General features: G+C 40.8%; 1 protein-coding gene across 1 annotated transcript in view; it reads left to right on the plus strand.

Moving 5' to 3' along the window:
• KCTD16 (potassium channel tetramerization domain containing 16) overlaps positions 1-24,983 on the plus strand; it is a 270,980-nt gene that overhangs the window by 82,459 nt on the left and 163,538 nt on the right. The gene's annotated exons all lie outside the window — the stretch shown is intronic.

The raw sequence follows: 24,983 nt of genomic DNA on the forward strand, positions 1-24,983 counted from the left end.
AGCTACAGCAGATCTCGAAGAAGAAGACGGCATTTATATATGCTACCGTACTGATAATAGCCTGTTTAACTTAAGCTGCCCAACAGTCACACTAAGACTCTAAACTATCTAGTCCGTGAGCTGCTTTTTGCTGACGATGCTGCCCTCGTTGCCCATACGGAAGCAGCTCTGCAGCACCTAACATCTTGTTTTGCTACAGCTGCAGAGCTCTTTGGGCTGGAAGTCAATCTGAAGAAAACGGAAGTTCTCTATGAGCCTGCGCCACAGGAAGAACACTACCATCCCCACATCACTGTAGGCAAATCTGTGCTTAAGTCTGTCCAGCAGTTCACCTACTGGGGAAGCATCATCTCCTCAGACACCAAAATTGATAAAGAGATTGATCACAGATTAGCAAAGGCATATAGTGGATTCGGAAGGCTTCACAAAAGAGTCTGGAGTAACAAACACCTGAGGCGAAGCACAAAAATCAGTGTGTATAGAGCCACTATACTGTCTTTTCTCCTTTATGGGTCTGAAACATGGGTCACCTATTGCCAACACCTATGACTCCTTGAATGCTTTCATCAGCGCTGTTTACGCACAATTCTAAATATACACTGGACTGACTATGTGACGAATGTTGTTGTCCCTGAGCAAGCAGGGATCACCAGCATTGAGGCCATGCTATTACGGACACAGCTGTGCTGGGCAGGACACGTTTCTAGGATGGAGGACCATCGCCTCCCAAAAATAGTATTTTATGGTGAACTCGCCATAAGAGGGGCACTCCAAAGAAGAGATACAAGGACTCTCTGAAACAACATCCCAGGCTTGGCCAAATTGATCAACAATGGTCTGCCCTGGCCTCGCATCGGGAGGCATGGAGACACACTATCCATGATGCTGCAGCCTTTTTTGAAAACTCACTCCGAACGAGTCTCGACGAGAAACGACAATGCAGAAAGAACCACAACCCGGAAACATCACCCAAGGAGACTTTCTGCTGTGCTTTCTGCAACAGGACTTGTTTATCTCGGATTGGCCTTTTTAGTCATCAACATGCTTGTAGAAAGCGCGGGATGAGTCCTTGCTGAATCTTCGTTCGTGAAGAAAAGCCAGAGAGAGAGAGAGATTTCTGTATCAGCTCCCAGTCCATAATGGCTTCTGAGATGATGAAAAAATAAAAACTGAAACAATACAAAAATAAACATGTTTTGAAATGCATCAAAATTCTCTTTAAAAACTTCTTAACACAATATAAAAACAGTCCTAAAGTTCAATTTTAAAACAATTAAAACAGCAATTTTAGACATTAAATGTCATGCAGAATAGCACTCTTTTGGCTCCTTGCAAGAAACTTAAAAGAGATGGAGCCAACCAAACTTCCTTCTTCTTGTCCTTATTTCATGTCGAGTTGCAAGACCTTGGGTTTTTAGTTCTGTGTGTAAATTGATGCAAACACTTAAGTTCCTTTCCCCTGCAATATAAAACATGCACATTTAAGTTCTCTGTGTTAATTCAGAAGGGAAAAAAGAAGAGGGGGACACTGAAACAATCATAGATTCCTCCTAATAATGGGAAACTGGAAGAAATGGATCCAATTTCCTTAATAATCTCACAGGCCAGAAACTGGATAAATTTGTTCTTTTTAAAAAATCAGTTCTTTTTCATTCCTGTTCTGTTCACTTGGATGACAGTAATCACATACAGTGGGACCTTGTTATCTGCTGGGGTTTGGTTCCAGGATTCCCCATGGATAACAAAATCTGTGGATGCTCAAGTCCCATTAAATATTGGCAAAGCAAAATGGTGTCCCTTAAATTAAATGGAAAATGAAGGTTTGCTGTTTGGAATTTATACTTTTTTTTTTAAATCAAGCTGTGGATGCTTGAATCCATGGATAAAAAATCCATGGATAAGGAGGGCTGGCTCTATAACTGAATGTGGATACAGTTGCTCTTCAGACCCTTCTTTCCGACCCAGAGGAGAGTGGATAAGGAGGAGGGAGAATTCAGAAAATTCATTTCTATTTAGGGTTCCCATATTAGGACCATCCCAGCCCCTGAAATTTCATGTCCAAACCAAAGACCTAGGCGCAGTGCCCGGTAATGTCACAGGGTGCAAGGCCTGGTGGTATAATTAACCTTGATATGTTAAGCATTAACTACGGTTGCTTAGAGTGTGTAATTCAAATAAAAATACAAGTCTAATCAAATGAAAAAAGGGGCAGGGCAGGGCAGGGTGTAGGAGTGGGGAGGAAAGGGAAGGAGAGGAGAGGAAAGGAAAGGAAGTCTCTGGAGAGCTTACAGAGCTGAACCAATGGGAACCAGAACTTTAAAGAAAAAAAACACCTTTACTGTTCATGACAGTGCTCTCACCCTGAGAGTCCTTCTCTTGCTCTGAGGCTAGGAGAAGGGGACAGGCCTGAGATCTGGAAATCCTACCCATGACTGCAGGTCCCATTCATACTATGCAACTGCCTATACTGCTATCATTCTACTTTGACTGCCAAAGTTCTGTCCTGTGGAATGCTAGGATTTGCAGTTGAGGGAAGGGCATTTAGAATTCTCAGCCAGAGAGTTTCCTTCACAAAACTGCAAATATCAGAATTCCATATGATGGAACCATGGCAGTTAAAATGGAATGATAGTGTGATAACTGTAGTCCCTTTGGGAAAGAGGCAGGATATAAATTAAACCTACATACAAGGAGCTTTCATCCTATCTGAACTCACCCTCAGTTTATTGGTCCCCATTCAGCTTTCAGACTGTTATTCTCAGGCTGTCATTCTCAGGCTATTGTAGAACATCAGTCAAAAGGGGTAGTTAAAAGTCAAAAGACATGAATCAGTCTGTATAAATGAAGCAATGTGAAGGGAACATCGTTAGGGAGGGACTTGTTTTCTAAAAATAAGCACCTTGGTTTCCTCTCATCATTTATTTTTGATAAATGCTTCAGCTTTGTCTCACATTAGTCTAGTAGCAAGAGACATCCATCCTGTGCTCTGTGTCCCACTGGCATTGTCTTTCAAGTAACTTCTTGAAGTCTACAGGAATTGATCTCACTCAGATGACAGCAGTGTCTTTGATAGCCTTCCAAACCTCTTCCACTTTGTGGAATTCTCTCTTTAAAAATCTATCACAATAGGCAAAACATGTACTTGGGGCATTTCAGTTTTTTTGGCAGTACAGGGAACTTCTACAAGATAAGAATAATAAGTAAATCTTGTAAAAGGGCAGATTTGTAAATGTTATGGTCATTTGCACTTTTATGGTAGTCAATAACTTAAGCATTACAAGGAAAGAACAAATGCATCATTGCTGTCATGCTGATTTTGACTTTTGGCAACTCTATGGAGGATATCACACAAGGGGCTTACAGTAAGTAAATTGCCATGAAATTGTCTGAAATCATGAAAAAAGTGTGATCAAGGTTCACATCCTGCACACTTCTCCCATCAGTAAATCGTCATGGAGGCATTGGCACTTGCTTGTCCTGTGAGTAAAGTGTCCTTGGAGCTGCCATTTGGCAATAACAGTATCTTCCATTATTGCCAGATGGTGGCTCCAAGGAGATTTTACTCATGGGACAAATGAGTGCCGATGCCTCCATGATGATTTACTGACAGGAGAAGCATGCAGGAGTGTGAATCCCGATCACACTTTTTTCATGATTTGATTTCTGACGATTTCATGGCAGTTTAGTCACAGTAAGCCTCCAGTGTGATATTCTCCAATGAATGAGAGACCTCTAAGTCACCTTATCAGCTTCGGCTGATACGCCAACTGCGCCCTTTTCTGGAAGTAAGGGATCTTGAGACAGTTGTACATGCACTGGTAACCTCACGCCTAGATTTCTGTAATGCGCTCTACATGGGGCTACCCTTGTACTTGATTCGGAAACTGCAATTAGTGCAGAACATGGCGGCCAGAGTAGTATCAGGAACATCAAGGAGGGACCATATTACCCCGGTATTGAAGTCCCTCCACTGGCTGCCTTTTAGTTTCTGGGCCCAGTACAAGGTGTTGGTTATCACCTTTAAAGCCCTAAATGGCTTGGGTCCAAACTATCTCAGGGACTGCCTCCTCCCATATAATCCTCCCCGCACACTCCGGTCCTCTGGGAGGAATTTGCTGCAGCCTCAAAGAGCTAGGCTTTCGGCTACCTTCCAGAGGGCTTTTTCTGTTGTTGCCCCCAGATTGTGGAACGACCTGCTGGACGAGATCCATCAATTGACATCTTTAGACAGCTTTAAAAAGGCTGTCAAGATGGATCTCTTCCGGCAGGCCTTTCCGGGATAGATAACCCTGGCCTCAGGAACCCTGTTCTTATGAGAGTCCCCAAGGTCCTCCTTGGAAATGCTACCGTAGTTTACTGTTTTATTTGTTTTGTTCTGTATTGTTTTTGTCTTGTAATAATGTGTATGTGTTAATGTTGTTTAATTAGTTGGTTTTAATTATAATTGATTTAATAATTTTTTAAGGGGGGAAGGGAATTTTGATCTACAATGTATTGTATTTTATTGCTGTTAGCCGCCCCGATTGACCTCAAGGGGCAGGATATAAATAAACTTTTATTATTATTATCATCATCATCATCATCATCATCATCAATATCCCTGCTCAGTTTCTTGCAAACTCAGAGTTGTAGCTTCCTTTGTTGAGTCTATCCACTTGTAGTGTGGTCTTCCTCTTTTCCTGCCATCTTCTACCTTAGCAGGGATTTCTCATTATATGTTCAAAGTATTACAGTTTCAGTTTATCCATCTTGGCTTCTAGGGAGAGTTCAGGCTTGACTTGCTCTTTGTTGTTGTTAGGTGCTTTCAAGTCAAGCTCAACTCATGTGACCCTGTGCATGAGGCATCTTCAACCCCACCAATCATCTACCTCTCTGTACAAGTCCTGTAGGCTCATGGCCATGATCGCCTTTATTCAATCTATCCACCTGGCATGCTGTCTTCCTTTCCTTCTACTGCCCTCAACCTTCCCCAGTATCATTGTCTTTTCTAATGAGTTGTGCCTTCTGATGATATAGCCGAAGTCAGCCTCAATTTAGTCATCTTGGTCTCCAGAGAGAGATCAGGCTTGATTTGTTTTAGGACCCAATTGTTTGTCTTTTTGACCATCCATGGTGTCCTTAGCACTCTTCTCCAGCACCACATCTCAAATGAATTAATTTTCTTACTATCGGCTTTCTTCTGTCTAACTTTCACATCCATACATGATAATGGGAAATACAATGGCTTGGACGATTCTAACTTTAATATTTAACTGTATATCTTCACAATGATTTGGGTTTTGGCCCTGCATAATGTAAACAGGAGCCCAGGGGGGATTTGGGATAAATGTAGGCAAGCCCTGTGTAGGACAGTGGTAGGAATCATGTGACCTACTATTGTTGGGACTGACAAATGGATTTAAGGGCATGAACTTCAAACCTGGGTCTGAATGATCCTTCTAGGACAGGATGCATTAATGTGGAAGACCTTCCTTTGCAGAATAGGACATGTCACCAACGCAGACTTGGCCTCTGGCTAAAGATGTTGCAACTAAGCAGGGACAGCATCAGAACTAATTCAGAGGAGAAGCTCAAAAAGTTCTGGGTGAGTGACCTGAGATCTACATAATAAGATCTCAAAAGAAAAATAACACATGTATTTCACACTAAACCTACTATCCTAACTATGACAGGATACAGCCCGCCCCTTTGGGGCGGCCTGCACCCGCCCCTTTCCCCGTTGGATTGGGGCCTCAGCAGCCACAGCGCAACCCCAGAGGTCATGATCTGCTGCTTTTCCAGGCATCAGGAAAGCGGCAAAATGCCACTTCTCTGCAGCCTGGAAAGGGGTGTCCTTGGGGCTTCATGCTCCAAGACACCCCGACAGTGGCGGGGAAAGGGAGAAAGGGGCCGCTTGGCCTCTTTCTCTCTGTATTGCTGGTGTGGCTGTTTAAAGGCCACGCCAGCAATACGTGTGGCGGAAGGAGCTCTGAGACGGAGCTCCTTTCGGCGCTCTTGAAAGGGCGCCACAAGCACCCTTCAGCAGCACCAAGACGTAACGGCCACACCATTTGGACATGACACGGCCGTTACATCAAAATGGTGGCGCCTGTGTGTACAGGGCACCGCCATTTTGATGCCCCCTTTATGTGCTAGGGGTGAGGCAAGTATGTACGCTGCGTCCTCAGTCAACCCCTAGCATGTGACGGGGGTGGCACAAAGGCCCGTTTAAATCAGGCCTATGTTCTCTTTGAAGTACAACACTTTCTCCTATAATTTATTCAGTCGTATAACTTTGAAGTTGTTTTGGTGTTCTCCTTTTTTTGGTTCACACTTTGATTATTTTATTTTTTTGCAAACATCTTTACATAATTTTACTTAAATTTTACTTATGTTCCCAGAAAGCTTGCCAATTAAAAAGAATTAACAAGGAATCCAATTTGAAACATATCACAATCTTATTTTTGTGAGTAGTCTGATACCAGTTTAAGTTCAAGACATAACTCACTAAAAACATTCAGTCAAAACACAAAGCTAAAATCTGTTTGGTTTATAATACTGCAAGCTTCTGCACTTTTGTCAAGGTGGCAGTTGCAGCCATCAATATATGATGGCTACCCCCCTAACTGTCACCAATAACTAATGGGGTGCTATGTGAGATTTTCACTTTGAACCTCTTTCATAGCTTTTTTCCTCATTTTACACCATGGCTTAGCACCAATTTGTGTGTGAGACCCTTGAACCCGGATCTCTCACTCGAGTTCCTTCCATATATTTTCTTGCTCAGGTGCTACTTTTTAGGAAGCCAGAGCACTCACTATTTTGAGTGCTCTCAGCAATAAAAGTATGATTAATTTCTGGTAGTGTTTTATTTATATTTTCTTAAAATACCTCAAGCGACCACACATTGAACCAAAAAAGAGAAAACTTTATTTGCAAGGTGGTTGGTTACAATATCATTCTTATGGTTGGGATTCAGAACTGATATGGTGTTTATTTGCTTAAACAGTTACAAAGTTTTATAGTATCTGTTACTATATTCTACAAGTGGTCTCTAGATTACAGTTTCACATAACACTTTTGACTAGACTCTGCACTTTAAAACTTCGTTGATACTTTATGATTTTCTTAGCCACACCAATTCAGTTTCCACACTTGACCTCTTTTAAGGCCATACACCACTCAAATGGTTTATGATAGGTTTTCCCAATCTTTTCCTGGTTTTAATCCCTCAGGATATTTCTGGACACCTTTTACCAAGGACTCTCCTAGTCTTTAACCTGGGCACTCAAAACCCCTATCCAGCTTCCCCTCTCAGCAGTATACCTCAGCCATCTTGGCTATTAAAGCCCCTCAGGGTTTAATAAACCTTGAACTTTAACTCAGAGCTTTGTCCCTATCTATCTCACACATGCTCCTCTTACTATTTATACCGGCTCCTGGGAGCAGCTCCCACCTTTTCTTGGCTAAGGTCCCATTGGCTGTAACCAGGCTCACTGTGACTGGATGTTGCTAACTTTTGAATCTGCCTTTTTCCCATAACTTGTTTCAGAATTTAATTCATTACTGATTATATTCAGAAAAAAATAAAATTATAGGAAGTGTTGATAGGAGGTGACACATCCCAGCAAGTATCTGACAATCTTCTAAATTCAAAGATTCCTCATCCCTGTTTATGATTGCAAGTGAGTGCCCATAAATATAGCTGAACAAGATTGAAGAAATTTGCAGCAATATCTGTATTTCCATGCACATCAACAGTAAGGTTTAACCTATGACTTCAACAATTAAATAAATGGCTTGTGGGACTACTTTCAGCAGCAATTACATAGACTCTATTTACTTTTCCATTTAGGACACTGGGACCATCAAAAGATTGCCCTATCCAGTGCTGGACATTATGCTACAACATAATTGTCCACCAATTATGACCATGGCCTTGAAGAGAAGGAGAGACAGGCAAAGTGCAAACATGTCTAGGTCCAAAGGAGCATTAAGGGCCCTCCCTTGATCATAACTACTGCTGCCCTGGCCTTGTGGGGAGAGAAGAACCAATAGTTTCTGCTGGACTTGGTCCCCTTCTCCACCACCATTTGCTTCTTCTTTTGTGTCATGTCTTTTTAGAGTGTAAATCTGAGGGCAGGGAACTGTTAAATTAGTAGTCTGTAAATTACTCTGAGAACCTTTGTGGCGGATGAAAGGGATTTAAATACTGTACTCTAAATATAAAAACAAAAAAAATCTTTATGTAACTCATTATAGAAAGCATGACATGGCTGGAAATCAACAAAAGATCCACATATACTGCATATGATCTTTGTAGCAATAACTGAGAACTAGTGACATCTGTTCCTGCTTATGTATGCCCTTTGTTTAATCAGCAGTGAATGCAAAGAAGCCATCTTACTTGAGTTCCTGAAAAACTGACTTTGGAACTGTTCTGTTCCTGATGCTTGATAATGCTCATCTTCAATTGAATGATGTGTGTACTATGCCATGGAAGGAAGAATATTTATTTGAAACTGGTTTCTGGAACTTTGTTTTGCACCTGGGTGCCAGAATTCAAGAACATTTCCTCTGTTATCACTTGTCTTAGTTTCTTTGATAAATTATTTATCGGCATCACTTAATTGTGCTAAAACTAAGTTGCCTTTCAATGTTGCTTTCTTTATGACACTCCAATTTCACATCACTCTCCCCACCCCCAGCCTTCATTGTTGTTATGCATCTCAAGTCCCCCTGGAAAAGCCGCTAGGCTTTTCCTAGTCATTGTACCCTTTACTATATGAGTTAAATGCATTTTCTCTAGTATAGGATTCCATTCCGATGAAAAGCCAAGGAAAACATAGTATCTTCTCTTACACTTCTGCCCACTAGGAATAGAGTTTGTAACACACTGGGCTGATATGTCTTCATGAGTATTTTTTGATGGTAAATTTTGCAGCAATCATTGAATTATTCTTTCTTCTGAAGACTGTGCAACATTACGTGGGCTAACTTTTTTTTATTTGTAACAAAGGACACTAAAACATTTTCCTCTTTAAAATAATTTATTTCACAAAAATAAGATCCTTAATCCTAGATGACCCTCCTCTCAGTTTATTTCTGATACAGTTAATATTTCCAAAGAGCCCTGGGTGATCCTGCTCCCAGACAGTACACTAGAGACTCAACTGTTTTGGACTGGAAAATCATCCTTCAATTTCCTGGAAAAAAATGGGGGGGGGGGAGGAATTGGGAACTTTGGGTACTAACAGAAGACTTGGAGAGTTAAAGAGTGGGCTCTGTGGATCCACTTTCTCTGTTCTGGTAATATTTACTTGTGTATGTGAGTGGTATCTTTTCTTCAAGCATGGATAGGATTCTAAAAATGAGGGGAGCAACAGGAATACTTTTCCTGTTTTGAGGGACCTCACTTGTTTTCATTGGGCACCACTTTTGCAACCAAGAAAGAGCAGTTATAATAGAGCCTCTTGCCAGTGTGTTTCGTGGATATCATATGAATACCTTCAAAGTTCAAAAAGTTGAACTTAAAGTATTATGCAAATATTTGTACATGTTTGGAATTTGATAAGGTATATCTTTAACATATGCAATATTTATTTTCATTTTATTTGTTAGCAAGGGGTATGACAGATTGGTAAGATTTGGGCCTAAAACTAATTGCTAACTAGAGTACACCCACTGAATTAATAAAATTTGCATAAATGCCATTTTGCCATTCAGCAGATGAGTCAATTACTCAATAATAGTTGAATCTAGGAACAGGGTTCAGGTCTTGGTCCTGTTGCAATATTTGTGGGAAATTCATCCAAACCTAATATACATCCCTGGCATAATTCCATGTGGCTCCCACATTTAACTGTATTTTTATTCTTTTAATAAGCAATCTATTTTAATATTTTAACAATTTAAGTCTGTTTTAATGTATCACTTTTTTGTTTTTAATTATATTGTTCTTTTAAAGTTGTGAGTCGCTGTGGGTCCTAGTTCTGGGAAAAGGGTGGGATGGTGATGATGATGATGATGATGCTCAAAGGTAAACTCTGTGTGAACAACAACAAAAACTTAACAATTAATTCTATCTATGAGCTTCTTCTAGATTCTGCAGTCGAGAAAGTAATCTGGATTGGACACATGGAGATTATTGGGAAGAAGTTAAATTTTTTCATTATCTTAGAACTTGCCACAGATGTTATAGTAGTATAGTAGATATCAACAAACTCCCTCGGAGTGTAGTGCAGTCTCCTTCCTTGGATGTCTTTAAACAGAGGCTGGATGGCCATCTGTCGGGGATGCTTTGATTGTGATTTACTGCATGGCAGGGGGTTGGACTGGATGGCCCTTGTGGTCTCTTCCAACTCTACGATTCTATGATTATTTGGATCAAACACATTTGTTAAAATATTGTTATCTTAATATGTTTCACAAATATTTCCTCAATAAAACTTCCTATTGGCAGAAGAAGAGGTGGAAGGAATGTTGAGAAAAACCAAATTTCCCTCTTGAAAATGATTTTGTGGCATACAATCAGTAGCATAACTAAACAAGAAAATAATATCCCTTATCTGGACATCAAAAATCCATAATGCTCCAAAATCCTAAACTTTTTGAATGGCACTTTGAGCCTTTAATTTTGGAATATTTTAGATTTTGTAATACACTGTTCAAGTAGTGTAGTTCTTTTTTGTTGTGTACCTTCAAGTCATTTCCAATTTATGATGACTCTAAGGCAAAACTGTCATGGGGTTTTCTGGGGCTGAGAGTGTGTGACTTGCCCAAAGTCACCCAGTGAGTTTCCAAGGCCAAGCAAGGAATGAAACCCTGGTTTCCAGTCCTAGTCCAATGCCTAAACCAAGCTTAGTACATATGTGTACTGTATTTGTAAGGCTGGCGAGACACAGATGGTGGAGTAGTATTATGCTACTTGTATGCCAAAATTAAAAAAAAAAACCTCAACTCCAAAATACTTTTTGTCCCAAGAATTTTGGATAAGGGATACTCAAGCTATACATAATACACATACCCAATTGTGATAGATGTAATGTGGGCAGAGGACTACTTTTTAGGTGATATGTTTTCTCCCTAATTTCCCCGGCAACTAGGCCTTAGAGAAATGAAGCACCCTCCAGAATTACCATTTCATCTTATTCCCTTTGAGTTTCATTGAACAAAATTCTGAATGAGATCTGAAAGTAACCCCTTCCACTTCTATCAGCTGTGACATTCACTACAGCTTCATAGTGGGATTTCTTACAAAGCCAACTCTGTGTAGGTTCTGATAGGGAAGTCAAGCTGATCATCAGAAGAACAGATTATTGTTTTTTATTATTATTTAAAGACAGAGTATGCAATTGTGATTAGAACAGTAATAGTGAAACCTTGAAGTATTCTGCTGTTTTGAAAGAGAAGCAATGTAAACAAAGAATTTCAGACAACTACAGGGTGCTTAGATGTAGACCTACATCTGTTGGTCAGCTGGATAAATCTGGAAGAACTGATGAAAGCTTTCTGCTTTCTTGGACAGAGAAGATCAAAGAAAGAGCTAAAGTAGAAGTAGCCAATGTATGGCCATCCAGAATTTGTTACATTGCAGCACCACCCATTGATTATACCGGCTACATGAAATTGACATTGCTGTCCAGCAACATCGGGAGAGGGAGCACATCTTCTCCAGCTCCCTGTCAGATTTATCTTTTGAGCCAGAAGCTGATCCAATTTGAACAGGGGAAGTTTTAAATATATGTCTTGTATTTTAACCAGCTTTTAAGAAAAACATTATTATCCACTCTCAATCCTTGGGATGAGTGGCATAAAAACATTAATAAATTTGTGATGCATTTTCTTTCCCCTCAAGATATGCAGCTTCAGTACAATCCTTGTGTGTGTTTTTTTTAAAAACCAATCCAATAATACTGTAGTATCTAAGAAAGCTAATTTTGTTTGAATTGTTCTTCTCACTAGATCGACAGTTCTCATTTTCCCTCCAAATGTGAACATTGCTCTGATAACACAGTATTCATATTAAAAGAGTTCTTGAGAATTTTTTTAAAGTGTGCATTAAAATGCAAATCGGTGATTTTATTAAAGATTTCTTTAAGTTCTCTGGCTACACATTTAAATGCAAATCACCAAAATGCAGACTACTTGATATTAAAAACAAAGAAGTGATATGATCCACAAGCTGAAAACTAAAATAGGAGCAATTCAGTGAAACCGGCATAGAATTTAAGGGTGTTTGGGGGAAGAATAAGCTTGTGTCATGTTTGGACTTTCCTGGCACTGATGTGCTAAGTTTAATTTTTTTTTTGGGGGGGGGGGGGGGTTGAACTGTTAATGGAAATAGACTCCTGTATGACAATGAGGTCAGAATATCCAGAAGTTTGTGCTAGTAAATGATTGGATTTCTGCAGAACCTGCACTGCTATACAGATGGGCACTTTCTTATATGGATTTCTCTTTCTGTGTCACTGACAGATATTGTTTCACATATTTCTCTGAGTTTGTTTTTCCTTTAGTGGTGAGAATAGATATTTCACATTTCATTATTCAGGTGAGGTGGCTGCAGTCTTTCTTCCTTGTTTCACACCTCGTGTTATTGCTCCTCAAGAACAGCTCTGTCTTGTGCTGTGAAAAAACCAGCCACAGCAAACATGACTAATATACAATGCTATCCCACATCAGGCAACCATATAAGCTTTGCTACATTCTTGGGGAATTTCCAAATATCTCAGTGCTTTTGCCTAGACTTTTTACATTTTACCTTTTGATATTTTGTCATCAGCCCCACTGGAAGGTAGATACGTACACATTCGTTACGCACAATGCATTTGCTCATGTCAGCCAGTCATTGTTGAAACAGGGACATAGCCATGTTAGTTTGGAATATTAGTATTCAAAGGAATATTGTAACATCTTTGAGACTAAATGTACGAAAAAGGTTGTAGCATAAACTTTTGTAGCCTTGTTCTACTTCCTCAGATGAACAGAGTGAATTGATGCCCCAAAAAGAGTGAATTGATGCTCCATGGAAATGCAAAGTGTGTGGGTATGGAAATGAGGTGACAAGTTCCGTTTTATCTATGGTCATTGAGAGACAAAGACGAGAGGAAAGATGTTGCCTAAGGCCAGTGTGGGTACATCTCCATGTGAAGTGGTGGGAAAGAGTTTTGGAATGTGGTGTGGGCAGGCTGGGAACCATAAGAAAGACATGTTAAACTGGCTAAGAGCATCTAGAGTTATACTATGTGTAGTGTGTCAGGAAGGCATTGTTTTTGTTCAACCCACTTTTGATGAATTGGAGTTTGTGGGTATATTGTAATTCAGCTGTTTCTTTTTCCAATCTCCCTTTATAGTTTGTTTGTTTGTTGCGGTTGTTCAAGGACCGCTGTCCTAAGGTCAGAGATGGAATGCCCAGGAAGACTGAGATGTTCCACAACACGCTTTTGTATATTCCCATTCCTAATATCTGATATATGTCTATGTATCCTCTAAAAAAATAGAGACTGGCATGTTTGCCCAGTGTAGTGTGGTGAAGGGCATGGTTGACAGCAGATGTCATATATCACATTAGAAGATGAGCAAGTGAAAGTGTCTTTAATATTGTGGATGATGTGATTAGGTTCTGTGATGACATTTCCTGAGCAGATGTGTGGGCAGAGTTGGCATCTCAGTTAGTGGCAAGGTCTTGGCCACAAGACATTAAACACATTCCACCAGAATTTCAACAGCTTTCCTTCACAGCTCAGTCTAATCCTAGTGAATGCTGTTTGGTATTGATTTAAGGCCAGGTTGTTGAACTGCCACTTATGCATATATACAGCAATAGTTTTATATGAGAGTTGATTTTTTCCCTTGGGGTTTTGTTTTGTTTTGTTATATTCTGTTTTAGTACTTTTTATGACTGAACTGTGAACATAATAAAGTTGATTGGATATGACTAATATCCACTTACTTTTTCTTAGAACTTTATTATAACACTTTCAACTTTATTATAACATTTTGTTTACTCAGAAAATATTTTTTGTCCTCTTTGCTGATCCATTAAGCACGTACTGAGTACGTGCTAGGGTTGCCCAGGAGCGTCCTTTTCAGATGCTCCCTAACCCTAGTACGTACTGAGTACATCAAAATAGCGGCACCCTGTCTACATGGGCGCTGCCATTTTGACGTAATGGCCGTATGGCGTCCAAACAGCGCGGTGTGATGTGGCGCGGCCGTTATGTCCTGGCACTGCTGCAGGGCACATGTGGCGCCCTTTCAGCAGCGCTGAAAGGAGCTCCAAAACGGAACTCCTTTCGCACCACATATTGCTGGTGTGGCCTTTACATGGCCATGCCAGCAATACTGAAGAGAAAGGGGCTGAGTGGCCCCTTTCTCTGTCTCCCCGCTGCTGTCAGGGTGTCCTTGGGGCATGAAGCCCCAAGGACACCCTTTTGCTGCTTCCCCAAGGCCTGGAAAAGTGGCAGATGGGGGCCTCCGGGGCTGCCGCTGTGGCAGCTCAGGCCCAAATCCATCGGGGAAAGGGGTAGGTGCAGGCCATTGCATTGTTGTGTGTTTGCCTGATCGTGCAATCCTATCCTTGCTTTTTATCCTTACTTTTTATAGACTGTCATTTGTTTATACTCTCCAATTTGCCTGTACATGAACCTAGGTTGTGTTTTAAATTGGAATTTTGTAATTGTGCTGACCAAATGGCCGTAATAAAGATATATTCAAAGGGGCGGTCTGTATCCCGCTTTGGAAACCATTACATTTGAGGACTATAGGGATGGATGCGGCCTTGGAATCTGAGAACTGTGATGGAGTCTTTCCTTGTTTCTGATATACTGTCTTTTCTGCCTGATAGGAAGCCTAAAGGGTATATGTCTTGTTCATTAGAAAATGAAAATTCTAGAAAAAAGTTCAGATTACAAGATTTTGTATATAGTTATGCAGCAATGGTTGAGTTTGTTGATTTTGCATACATGTGTGTGTGTATGTACTCTAGATTTCAGACAGTGATGCAATTTGGCTTATTACTGGAAGAATCTAACATAAATGAATGATGTCTTTTATTAGTGCTCTGACTTTTAGTTTTTTTTCCCCTCTGCCACATCAAATGGTAGGAAGGGGAATAGAATATTTCTTTTGAATAGACACGATGAAACAGTTACTTGCAGTATGATGAAAACATGTAGTGAATTCTTTGCTACTTGTCTCTTTGCTGATGCTTCTCACAGTTCATACTCAATATACTGCTGTCTAATCTGTATTCTGAGGATACAAATACTCAGAACAAATTCAGTCTTTGGGGAGTTAAATAGCAGCATGCATCTTTCCACTGGTTACTGTGCAGAGGCTGTGTGGCCATCTTTGTCATTGAAAAGATTAGCAACAGTTCTGGTTTCAGTAGTAGCAGCAAAGCTGATTTGTTATTGTTTTATACCTTAAAGTCATTTCCTACTTATGGCAACCCTAAGGTGAACATATTACAGGGTTTTCCTGGCAAGATTTGTTCAGAGGAAGTTTCCCTTTGCTTTTCTATGAGGCTGAGAGAATGTGACTTGCCTGAAGTCACCCAGTGAGTTTCCATGCATGAGCTATATTAGAACACATAAAGCAGAAAAGCAAATGCAAAGGATTACATTTTGGTATAAAATTTGGAAGGGCAATTTGAACAAGCCTTTTTTTTTAGAGTTTATGCTCATGGCCAAGGCCATCATAATTGTATTACAGTGCCAGGGCACATTTTGACAAAAACCTACACATCCTTAAAATATTTGGAAAGATGACTCTTCTGAATACCAAGTGCTATCCCTTCAGACATCAGTGCCTCTCAGAAATGCAGCTTTCATCTGATTGTTTTGAGCTAAACATTGGCATTTTTAAATGGGTACTGGGGAAAAAAGAAAGAAAACATTGGTGTGGCAGAAGGACAAATATACTACTCACATTAGGAATGGTTAGTAATATCTGACAGAACCCCCTACATATGATGAATGTAGTCATTTGCAAGCTATTCCTGGTTTCTATGATTTCAGTCATTATTCATAGTCACTGATTAATCGGCCTGAATAACACTGAGATGGTGGGCTCATTTTTCAGAAACCCCCCTAAACTTAGACATTTATAAACTTCAAACTGATTTGAGGGCTGATTCGTACAGGATCATGTGCACAAACTTAAACTTTTTTCAGAATTTGAAACTGGCTCCAGTTTAGATAGTTCTTCTATGTGGTTGGAATATTCTCATCAGTATTACTACTGATGTCACAAATACTGTGTATTTATCCCCCTCTGTATGGTTTAACCTCATTGGCAATCTCAGGAGAAGAACAAGGAAATCTATTGTTTTTTGTGTTTTTTTCAGGTTATGTGGCCATGTTATAGAAGAGTTTGTTGCTGACATTTTGTCAGCATCTGTGGCAGGCATCTTCAGAGAATGCTGGCATGGAAGTGAGTGGTGTATATAGATATATACTGTGTTGGGAAAGAACATTGCCATTCTTGGATGTTCTGGTCATCTGCAAACCGAACCAACATTTGGGTCACATAGTATACAGAAAACATACATACACAGACAGATACATGCACAAGAACTCCAACCATCACCCAGGACAAAAAAGAAGCACAATAAAAACATTGGTGGACTGGGCAAAAGGGATCTGGGAACCCCACTTCCTGGAAGATTAATTGAAGCACCTAGAACGGATAATGGTTATTCCAGCTCAGACATCAGAAGGGCTTCCAGACCCAGAAAAACCCAGAGGAGTGAAGACAAACAACCACCCAAAGGGAAAGTATTTTTACCATATATCAAAGGAGTCACAGACAAAATAGGGAAACTGGCGAGGAAACACAACCTCCAAATGATTTGCAAACTGACCAAGAAAATCCAGCAAATGTTGCTCTTAGCAAAGAACAACCGCAGGAGTTTACCACATACCATGTAGCTGTGGACATAGGGATCATCAAATGTAATGTTCAAATATGAATCAAGGAACAAGAGAGATACTGCAGATTGGATCATCCAGAAAGATCACCAGTAGGAGAACATGTTATAAGCCATTCTGGGCATAAACTGCTGTTTGAAAACACTGAAATTCTGGACCATGCCAACAACTATCAGGTCAGAATGTGCAGGGAAGCCATTGAAATCCACAAACATCTGGACAACTTCAACAGGAAAGAAGAAACCCTTAAGTTAGCAAAGGCTCAGTCCAGATGGGCTGAAAAGGATGCCCATGTCACGTGCGAGGGACAGCGCTTCTAGACGCCCCTCACCCATGATGAGGGCATTAAAATGGCAGTGCCCTGTACAGATGGGCACCGCCATTGTTACACAAGTGCCACGCAGCATCTGCATGGCGCCGTGCGGCACTTGCGTAACTAGGGCGCCAGTGAGACACTCTGGCACACTCATTACGCTGCCACCACGGCATAGAAAGAACTCACTTTTTGTGGGTTCTTTTTCTGCTGGCGGGAAGCCTCGCTGTTTGGTGGCTGAGGCTTCCCTCCAGCGGAAAAGCAGGCACCGGCAGGCCGCCCTTTTTGGGCAGTCTGTACCCTGCCAATGTTTGGCTACCAGTTCTGAAAAACACTAAAATCAAGACCCAGCAAATGCAAATGAAGACCACTCAGGGTCAGTGGTTTTCCCAGCAAACAATAGATCTCTAATGAAACAGACATAAATCCTCGTTTGCATCTCCTCCCACCCTGAGGCCTTGCCATTCAACAACAGAACAATACACAGATTAACATAGAAATCACTTCTCCCAACCCAGGGTCACACAGTACGTCTGTCTGTCTGTCTATCATCTACCAATCTTCGTCTGTCTGTCTGTCTATCATCTACCTATCTTCTAGAACATGGTCACATAGCCTGAAAAACCCACAAATATTGCTGCAGAAATAATGAATCCATTCTTGAGTTTATGGCTTCTCCTCCTTGGTTATATGAAAGTTGTCCCAGTGCTGAACCTCTGAAGGGATAGGTCCAGTGTTATCAGAGCTCCCTTACAACTCAGAGCAACTTTGAGGAAAAATGGCATTTAACCAAAAATGGATTTACCATCCCCATGGCAATGGATCCACCAAGCTCCACCAGAGTGGAATAACTAGCAAGTTGCTTCTAGGATTGGTGAAAGATCCTCTTTAGCAAATATCAGAAAGAATATCTGCTACACCAAATCACCAGTGTAGCAATTCAGGGGCTCCCATGTGAATAGGTTCTGTATTTGTCATGCAGTTGGCCCTCCATAGGCACAGATTTTTTTTATCCATGGGTTCAGCCGTCCATGGTTTGAAAATGTTTTTTAAAAATATAAATTCCAAAAAACAAGGATACTAAGAACCTTATCGCACTCACAATTTTAAACATTTTGGGGACTGAAGGAGGACGCTTGTGTGTGCGCGCGTCCAGTAGAACAGAGTTTACAACACGAGGACATCGCTCAGAGGGCCCGTGTTCCATCCCCCCCCGCACACACCTGTTCGTGTCCGTCCTGACGGGCATGATTTTTGCCTGATGGATTACCTTCCCAGCAAAAAATGGCACCCGTCAGGACTGGACGTGAACGGGTGTGCACCGGGGGACAGAACGGGGCCTCTTGGAGGACGTCTTCGTGTGCGGTAAACTCTGTTTTCTACTGGACGCGCGCACACACAAGCGTCCTCCTTCAGTCCCCAAAACGTTCAAAATTGTGAGTGCGATAAGGTCCTTAAATGCCGCCATTTTATATAAGGGGTGGCATTTTAGTATACTACTATCATGGACTGCCCTGGGCCTGACTTAGAGGCACAGTCAGAGGACTCAGCCTGAAGACATGGAGGATAGTGAGGCAGGGGCAGATCTGGGGCTGCCTGGATTAGCAGTCCCAGAGCAGGCTCAGGAAGCTGCAGAGGGAGAAACAGACTCTATGGTCTCTAGGCTGCAGGTGCTAGGACCTGTGGAACAAAGACAGGACAAGAAATCTTTGAGGCATTCTTCCAGGCTAGAAGCCAAGAGGAGAGCTAATGGGTTTCAGCTGAGAGAAGCAGAGGCCTTTTAAAAGACCTCCAGCTGCAGAGATTTGTTGCAGCTGATAACCAGTTTTGTTGTTCCTTGGTCTTGGATTCATGACTGGTTATTGGACCCCTGAACTTGCCTTGTGATTATGCTCTTGCCTCTGCCCTTTGTTCTGATTGGTATTGTGTGACATTTGGACTGGACTCTGGACTATTCCTTTGTATATTCCCCTGCTGTGCTGCCCTCAGTAGAGGTGAACAGGGCACATGCTGGATTTAATGGGACTTGAGCATCCATAGATTTTGGTATCTACAGGGAGTTCTGGAACCAAATCCCACTGGATACCAAGGGCCCACTGTATATGTTTCCCATCTTCCTTCAGTGAATTTATGCAGATATTTCTAAGCAGCCTAGGAGGCAGGCTGGGCTGACAGTCTGTGTGACTTGAGGAAGTCCACATATTTATCTACAAGGGTGACATAAGATTTCTAAATATATTACAAAAGAACCCAGCATTCTCCACAGCAGTTAGATCAAGCGTGGGAAAACTGTGGCCCATGGCTTACATATGCTCCTGGACATCACTTTGAGAGCTCCTGAAGCTCCCTGCTAGTCTCTTAAAGCTCCCTGTGCCCTATTATACTTTTTTTTAATTTTTTAATTTTATTATATAAAAACAAACATAGAAGACGTACATACATTTTTATGTAATCTAGGGTGATTTTATCCTAAAACCACACAATAGCTCCCCCAAATCTATGACGATGCACAAACCTGTATACTGAAACACCTAGTTTTCCTTGAAGGCTTGTTGAAAATGGTGATAGGAAGTATGACAGTACAGTTGGCCCTCCATTTTTGTGGGGGATCTGTTCCGGACCCCCCCCCCCCCAGGCAAAAACAGAGGCTCATGCTTATTCAAGCCCCAGAGGCTTAAATGGGTATGCCCCCATGTGTGCGGCCCATGTGCACACTTGGGCACGCGTGTACCTTTGCAAATAGGGGAGGTCGCCCCTCCATGTATATTCAAGGGTCCAGCTCTCAGATCCACGCCTTAGGAGGGGCGACTGTACATCTGATCTCCATTTTGTGAAAGACTCTGAAGAAAAAGGGAAGTATTTTGGTGTGCTGTGCAGATGAGGCCTGTGGGGATGAGTGGGATAGGCAATTGACCTCTGACCTCCCAAGAGGTTGCCCACTTTGGGTTTAGATGGAAAGATCAGGAAAGTTTAGGACTACTTGACTGTAATTGCTTTGGCATCCTTAGGATTTAGAGGTGGTAGAAGTTCTCAGCTCTAGCACATGTGATGGGGTAAAAAGAGGTTAACAAACTCATCCTCTGAATTTTCTTGTTAATAATAAATACATACAATTGACTGCCCACTGTTTAACATAAAGTGCATGTATCTCATCTCTTTATTCTGGGGTCTGGACTATCTGTTGTTTCTGTACCATAAATGACTGACTATTGGATAGGAGAATAAAAAATCATGGCTGTCACAAAGCAAATGAAGAGAAGCAGCTTTTTAGTATGCAGTCTGTGGCAAAAGTTAGAAAAATGTGTCTTGTGCATCAAAAGCAGGCTTCATAGTTACAAATAATGATTGGCACAATCTCACGAATAACTCTGAATCAATTCTGAGTCATTTTCTTGAACATATATCTGCAAATCTAGATTTTCATTATCTAGCTAGCTTTTACATGGATCAAATGACTTACTGTTCCACTCCATTCCTTTGTCATTTGCTGTATCACTTTTTATTAATGGCTGATGCATTTCAAATACTTCAAATTCTGTTCCCTCAAGAAAAGCAAAATGTCATCAACATACAGAGGAGTCCTGAACTCTGCACAAGACTTTTACAAATATGGAGTTGCTTCACTATGCTTAGTGGTAAATTCATGGATGGTTACTGACACTGAATTTCTGAAATGAGAGATGCCAGTAATCAAGACAATATATCAATTACTTTCTGACAAATTTATTCCTCATAATCCCAGGGGCCTTTTCTGGAGGAACTCCTTGCCAAGGGAGACTAGGGTTCACCCATTTTCTTTCCATTGGAAAATAAAGAATTTAAAACAAATCCTGTGTTTTAGTAACTGACTGATGGGCACTGTATTTCTTTTAGTATCATGTTTTTGTAAAGTTGCATTTGAATTGCTTTGAATTGTGCTTTGAATTTAATTCTGTTTTGATAGGTTTTGTGTTTTTTGTATTCATTTACTGTGAGATGCTTTGGGTCATTTTTTGGGAGAAAGTCAAGATATAAACCCAAATATAGTTTTTTTAAAAAATAAGAAAATTAATTGTAACCAGTTAGCTGTAAAAGTTTCATGCACCTGATTTTATCCCTATTCATTTTTATGGGATTTTAGTGCAAATATCATGAGGGATGTGGGGTTTTGGTGTCTTTATTGTGATGGAAGAGTGGATTCTAATCCTGAGCTGACCCTGGGTGCTTCTGCTTGTGAGGTGAGCCTGTTTAATTGCACCTCAGCTACATATTGTCTTGGGGGTTTCAGGAAAGTCAGTGTTCTTTGAGCCTTAGGTTTCTTCCTCCCCTCTTCATCACATGAAGTTCAGTCTCACCAGTGTTTTGAATCTGTCTTTCTCACCTCAAATGAAAAACACTTTATTTTGGTTGAAAATTATGGCCGTGCTACCTAGATGACAAAGCAATATCACAGTGTACAACCTTTATTAATATGTGTGCTTTGCCACATTCCTAACACACTCAAGTAATCTAGACACCCTTTAACTGGCTTATTTTATTCCTTACCTGAGAAGGAAAATACAATGCCTGAAATGCTGGTAAACCCACTAGTGAATTCAGCAAGGTACTTAGTCAGTTTGTACATATTAACATCTCTCAAGATCCACATTCTAAGTATGCACCTGATTCTGCCTTTGCATTCTATATCTCCACAATTAGCATCCATGATGGAAGGCCCAGACTTACCTGCATCTGTACTGTTAGCCATAGTGCATTTTTCTGAATTTTGGTGTGTGTGGTATTCCACATGACCCCAGATGGCCCCTGCTTTGCAGCCCACCATAATCTCCAAAGCAGTGGGACATGTATGCACTACACTCAGATGAGGTCAGCCTCATGGGACCTGTAGAGAACAATACCCCTCAGACTAGTCCAACATCGAATCATAGAATCACAAGTAGTTTGGGAGTTACTAATGGAATTATTATCACCTCCAATAATCAGAAGAATGGGCAATGATTGTCTAGATGTCTCACCTGATGAGTCGCCTATCAACATAACTCCCTTCCCATTTCTCTTGATTATTGCCAGACCAGATTACCTCACCCCAGACAATTCAATATCTTTGCCCAGCGACAAGTTTTAGCCCTTAAAAACCCCTGGAAAACTCCCCTCAGTGTGCTAGTTTAGATTTCATGGGAACTCTATGGCCTGTTACAGACAGCCAAAATAAAGCTGCTTCGAGTCACAGTGGAGGTATGGTGTTTCAATGATGCATGCATCCTAAGAGTCCAGAAGCCACACCAAAACCATGCTCCAGTCTGGAACGTGGCTTTGGTGCGACTTCTGGACTCTTAGGACGCATGCATCATTGAAACACCATACCTCCACTGTGACTCGAAGCAGCTTTATTTTGGCTGTCTGTAACAGGCCTTTGTCATTGCGATCTCTAGTTTAGCTCCAACACTTCTATTCAACCAATGCTCTTGGAACGGCTCTGTCTCATCCTATTTCACCCAAATGGACTCCAGAAATAAGCCTTGTCTATACTATGTATCACCCGTAGTGCTGCCTCAGATCTTTTCCAAACTCCTGATTTCCTGAGCCTTGAATAAATGTGTGTGTGATAGTGAATTGCTGTGTGATTTCCCCCCTTTAAATAAAATATACTTTAATTGGAGCAGTCTGCCTCTGCATCATTTCTTAGATCCACTGGTGTCTTAGTGTACAGGTGAGAGACAATTTTGTAGGGTCTTTGTAGCTGGCCCCCTCTCAATTTGAGCTAATTAAAATCCCCCTACATAGATTTTGGCTATATTACCTTCTATTTATTTGCTCATGTCCTTTTCCAAACTGCCACCAGATTCTGGTTTGTGTTTCCCAACCTCCCCCAGGTTTTGTATAAAGTTAGAAAGCAGGTTTTATACTACACCTTCTCTTTTTTATAACACACTGGGACAATTGAAGGGAACTTAGGCTTTTGTTGTGAGGCTCCTGCAAGTGTACAGCCAGCCCTCTGTCTCCCCTCATAATCTAGTGCCTGTTTTCTCAGTAAGGTTAGAAACATATCTAGCACATGCTTAAGTGGTGAGGAATTGGCCAAGACACCCTAGAGAATACACACATACACACACTACTTTATTGTATGTGAGGATTCAGGGCAAAGCACAATATCATTTTGTGCATTCAGGGCAACACATAGAATCATATTCCATACAACTCATTTGTATTTAAATTCTACTGGTTTACTTTGATACCCTATATAGGATGAAATTGTGACTCCTACCCATATAACATGCTGCTTGGTGAGTTCAAATCTTTGGAATATGATTTTAAAAATATCACCTTATATTAACTGTTTGAAATGTTTTCTGGGCTGAGAGGCAATAAACAAATAATAGCACTAAGATCCCACTCTGAGATTGTTCAGTGTAAATCTTCACACGTGGCACTAACATTAATTGTGCTATAAAACCTTGTGTTGAGTGGTGACATTGTAAAATTGACCCCAAACAGCAGTTGTTCAACCAAATACACACCCACAGTCTTCCATGCTCAGTGCACATCCATGCACAATTCTGTTACTTCTGTCTTGAAGGGAATGCCACTATTCCACAACTTATTTTGTATGGAAACTTATGACAGCTATAGGATGCTATCTTAAATGTTTTGGAAGGCCAAATTTTCAAAATATTTATAGAAAAGGGGGAATATTTATGTCATGCTTAAAGAGTATAGGATGTTGGTGTGGATATTTAGAAGTATGAGCTTATATTAATTCTTCTTGTTCATCTGTTGATATTCCAAGGCTGGCAACATAACCTTAAGAGGACATTGAGTTCTGAGCAGAAATGTTCTCTCATATGCCCTTGATTATAACCTCTAATATAGGAAGTGTAACTTAAAGAGATAAAAGCCTGGAAACTGGAAACGAATACAGATCTCCCCTCCCCTGTCTCAGCCTCTTATAAACATGCCCAACGTGTACGTGAGATGCTGGATTTAAAAACATGACCCAACTACTTTTTCTTTTGATACAACTGATTTTCCTAGTGTCAGCGAAAACCAGGAACAATGGGATATTTATGGTAAGACCTTTCTTTTCCCTGAGATTCTATTTAGAACACAAAACGATCTGCATATCTCTTTCATGTACATATTGTATTCTTATTTTTTTTCATATGTTTTTTCTCCTTTATTTCTCACTAGCAAAAGTACTTCAGCTTTGCCTAGGTTCAAACCTCCAGCCCAATGTTGTTTCTCTTCTCTCCTCCTTACTTTTCTTCTTTCATATTTATATTTTCTGCCTTCGTCTCTTTGTGAGTTCAGACCTCCCCTCTTCCAGTTCCATTCCAGTCTTACCAGGCACTTTTCTCTCTTCTTTTTCTTGGGGTTGCCAGATATAAATCCCCCAAATCCATGCTGCTATGTTTGCATATTATCAACTCCATAGGGTTTGCTCTTGAGTATACAGGTTACATAGGAGTAAGCCAGGCTGAACTCATGGGATGTACTTCTAAGTAAATGTGCCTAGGTTCAGGATGTACATTTTAAAACCTGTCTTAATGTCTGTAGGCTCTTTGGAATAAAGTGAACCTGTTGTAGTAGAGGTTGGCAGGCAGGAGGATGTTCAGTAGAGCATTGACAATGTTTATTTTTTTAAAAAATAATAAAACAAAATAAAACACAGCCACCCTTTTTGACCCATCAGAGCAAGTGATAATTGTAATTTTGATGCTAACGTTTTCAGGCAGAATAGTTTGTCATTAATGCTGAGGAAGTTGGCTGTTTTGCCTTGG

Source organism: Sceloporus undulatus, chromosome 2 (assembly GCF_019175285.1).
Source record: "Sceloporus undulatus isolate JIND9_A2432 ecotype Alabama chromosome 2, SceUnd_v1.1, whole genome shotgun sequence".
NCBI classification, from domain to species: Eukaryota; Metazoa; Chordata; class Lepidosauria; order Squamata; family Phrynosomatidae; genus Sceloporus; species Sceloporus undulatus.